The 4,098-nt window shown below is 37.3% G+C and overlaps 1 pseudogene; it reads left to right on the forward strand.

Moving 5' to 3' along the window:
* The first annotated feature begins 658 nt into the window (after positions 1-658).
* LOC114759283 (probable RNA-binding protein ARP1) lies at positions 659-3,873 on the forward strand (annotated as a pseudogene).
* Positions 3,874-4,098: the final 225 nt, after the last annotated feature.

Genomic DNA, 4,098 nt, shown 5'->3' on the forward strand with positions numbered 1-4,098 from the left:
TGAATAAGTGAAATTACTCACAAAGAACGGGTCTCAAATTGCAATTAATAAGAAAAATAATGAGTTTAATAAAATAAATTTGGGTTAATATAATTTTTCACCCTTTAAATTTGTATGAAATTTAGTTTTATTCTTTTAAATTTTAAATTATAGGTTTTAGTTCCTTGCAGGCCAAAATAGTCCAAATTTTTATTAAATAATAGAAACTAATGTTTTAAAGACTTATATTTTAAAATTTGAGAGATTAAAATTAAAATAACTACAACCTTAAATGACCAAATTTCTTATGAAAAAGACGAGAGAGAGTAGGGGATAAAAATTTGAATAATTGTTTTTTTGGCGAAAAAGCCTAGAGTCTCGTAGGATCTTTGACTGTGGCGCGTGAAGGAAACGGGAAATGATAAAATAACTAAAATTCTCAAGAGACAACACACAGTCACAACTCACAAGGAAAAAAGATCATGAGAACTGAGAAGAGTGAATCGGAGTGGTGTCACTGATCAGCATTTTCTGCTGTATATATGTGTGCGATCACGTTCCTCACTCGCCTCAATCCCTCTTCCCTCACTATACCATACTCTTCTTACCTGTCTGCCTCTCTGTCCTCTCTCTCTCTTCTCTCTCTCCTTCCTCATTTCCTCTTCTTATTTAATTCCCCCTTCTTCCCTCTCCCTATTGACCATTCTCATACCCTCATCTTCCAACGTGCACACTAGTCCTATACCTGTCTGCTGGATCCATCGCCGATTCGATTTCTTCATCGGAGAACAATGCCGGAGATGGCCCTCAATGCTGCTGCTAATTCCAACTCCAACGCCAGCGTTATTGGTCAGTTCGGTGATACCACACTCACCAAAGTGTTTGTGGGAGGATTGGCTTGGGAGACTCCCAAGGACGCTATGAGAGAGCATTTCCAGAAGTACGGCGAGATCCTCGAGGCTGTCATTATCTCTGATAAGGCTACCGGCAGATCCAAGGGCTATGGCTTCGTAAGTTTAATTTGGTTTGTTTTCACTTTTCATTATTTCAATTCATGGTGGATCCTGATCGATGTTGACGATTATTATCACTTATTGTTAGCAGTTCACTTCACTTCGATTTAATTGCTAGCTTCTTGATTTTCTTGATGATGATGAATCTGTGTTTCTGGGATTGATGCTGTTGATGTAGGTGACCTTTAAGGAAGCTGAAGCTGCGAAGAAGGCTTGTGAGGATCCTACGCCGGTCATCAATGGCCGCCGAGCCAACTGCAATCTGGCTTCGCTCGGCGCGCGACGCCCTAGGTCCACCAACACTTCACCGCCTCGTCAACAAGGTAAGCTTGTTTGCTTGCTACTTCACTTTGAGAGTATCGGAGAGACTCCTGACTGGAAATAATAGACGACGCTTTTTGTAAATTAGGAGATACCTTTTGGACTGTTTGGTCATTTCCTGTCTATTTTCCTTTTTTCCTGTTGACTACTACCATAATATTTTCCTGTGCTGCATTTTATGGGACAGTATGTTTACTTTGCTACGAAGACTTTTAATTTGATTCATTATAATTTGTTTCTCATTTTTATTCTAATTTCCTTCCTTTTTAATAAAATGCAATGACAATCCCAACAGCTAGAAAATTTAGATGTTATATTAGTATTCATTGTAGTGTTCTGTTTTTTTTTTTTGGCCCATCAATTCATACTAGGATTCAATTAGCTAAGCACATTATTAAATTTATAATAAAAAAACATTATTAAAACTATTTCACTGACTTAAAAGGTGAAATAAAATATATTTTGCTTAAGAATTAAATTAAAAGTTTTGACTAATCGGGATTGGGTCTAATAAAAGGAGATAGTCATTCACAACGTGATGAACCAAGAGTTGAATCCGCTCTAAAAGAGGTATTTATATTTAGTATTTGATAGTGGTGTCTCAAAAAAGATTATCTTTAATAGGAAGATACTTATATTTTTAAAAAAAAAAATAAAAGTTTTGACCGTGAAAAGATGAGGTTAGATGGATTTTTTTTCTCCCTTTTTACAAAGATGGTATCGTTGTAATTGTGGTCATCATGGAGGTCTGAAATTGTGTTGTTATCAACGAAGCATCGAATGGCGGACGACCAGGGGCCTCCCAAAATGCACCACCCCCGCCAGCCAATCACGGCCCGTGGTATTATCCGGTGGGGACACCTGCTTCACATTTCCATCATCACCACCATCAACCTGTTCCTCTATATGGGTATATTTTAAATTTTTATGGTTCCTTTCTTTTCCTTCAAAAATTAAACATGTAATTCTGTCATTATTCCACACTTACCAAGCAAATTTCATATTTTACCCCATTTCATTTCCAGGTACACCCCAACGTACATTCCAACTGACATAAATTACAATCAGGTATGGTATATTTTGCTATTGTTCATTTTGATTATACATAATTCGAAAAGTGTTTTTATAGCTGGCTAGGAATTAAGTTAATATAAATTTTTTTTGGAATACTTCTTTTCAATATCAAACCTTGTTACACAGTTTGGCAATTAAAAATTATATGAGCACCCCTCACACATGGGTTTGGAGTACCATTTGGTGGTTTTGCAGTGTGCCCACATGGAGAGAGAATCAGTGTGTCATGCTATTAAAGTTTAACCATATTATCTGTACTCAGTTGTTTTAATTCTAAAGTGTGCAATTTTTTTTAAAAAAATAAAAAAATAATAATTAGTTGTTGTATTTATAGAATGTTCTGTTACTGAGATTTACTTGAGTACGGTGATGGTGTACAGAAGCTAGGCTACACTGGCGGTGGGCCCTACATGAATGGTTACTACTCCCCACTGTACCCGAGCCAGGCTATGGTGGGTGGGAACACATTGATGCCGATGTACCCTCTTTATCAGTACCATCAAACGCACACGATGGGCCTACCTGCTCACATATTCCAGCCACCACAGCGGGGCACGTGGCCATCATGTCAAAGCCCGCGTCCATCACTCCTAACACAGGTGCGTCACATGGTAACATGCCCACCCCCAACCCCAGTCAATGTCTGTACGCAGCAACACGAATCATTGTGGTCACGTGACCCTGTGATCGTGATTGGGCTCGGTTCGTTGGCATTACGCCCCATAGGACGGATGTGTCACCCCCCACGTGATCTCAAATTACCATATCACCCCTCCCTTGACTCACCAATCAGATTTTTTCATTTTTCCCCCCTTTCAATCCTCACCTGAATTATCACCCATTAAGATTAAGTATTAATGGGCACACTACCACAAGTATAACCAACTACACTAGAGAGGCCCTCATGCATGTATATAATACGAAAAATTCTAACAAACTTGACCGTTCATAGTTTATGATAAATAATGCAAAGCATGCAAGACCCACATTTGTTAAAAAACTAATTGTATTTAGATTTAATAATAATATATCATAATATTTTGCATATAATTAGACAAACCATTCAGAATGAAGAAAAGAGACGAAGTTGGGAAATTAAAGACTGATATTAAAGAGACAGTTTGTTTGGGTGTGGAATAGGTGAAAGCTTGAAAAAGGTTGGCTGAAGGAAAGGTGCAGGGCAGTGCATTGCACAGTTGGCAAATAACTAAAGGGAGAGGAAGGTGGTGGGTGCACAGAGCAACATTATTATCTCATCTGTTGTGTCTCTAGCTACTCTCCAATTCTTTTTTTGCTTCTTTTTTTAATTTATTTATGTATTGTTTCAATTTTTAATTCTTAATCTTAATCTTAATTAGGTGTTGTCATTGATGAGATTCTTTCATTCTCCCTCCCTCTCTCTCTAACATCTCAGCATGAGCTGTGAACTTTTAGACTGATCTGAACTGTTGATGAGCTCAAGATATGAACATTGTGATCCAACTCATACTTGTTTGCTTTCAGTTTTTATTTGTATAAATTTCCGAAGGAGTTGGATAAAAAGAATATTGAGGCGTTTATTATTAAGAGAATCTCATATATTTTATTCTAGCATAAAATACTCTGACCATTTAAGTATGATGTGTTAAGTTCGAATCTGTGTGAACACAGAAAATGCCTTTAAGAGGTTACTCTTAATTGGATTTGACAATACTCGAGTCTGATTCAATTA

This window comes from Neltuma alba, unplaced genomic scaffold (assembly GCF_004799145.2).
Source record: "Neltuma alba isolate B1F8T4 unplaced genomic scaffold, ASM479914v2 tig00010816_pilon, whole genome shotgun sequence".
In the NCBI taxonomy this organism is placed as follows: Eukaryota; Viridiplantae; Streptophyta; class Magnoliopsida; order Fabales; family Fabaceae; genus Neltuma; species Neltuma alba.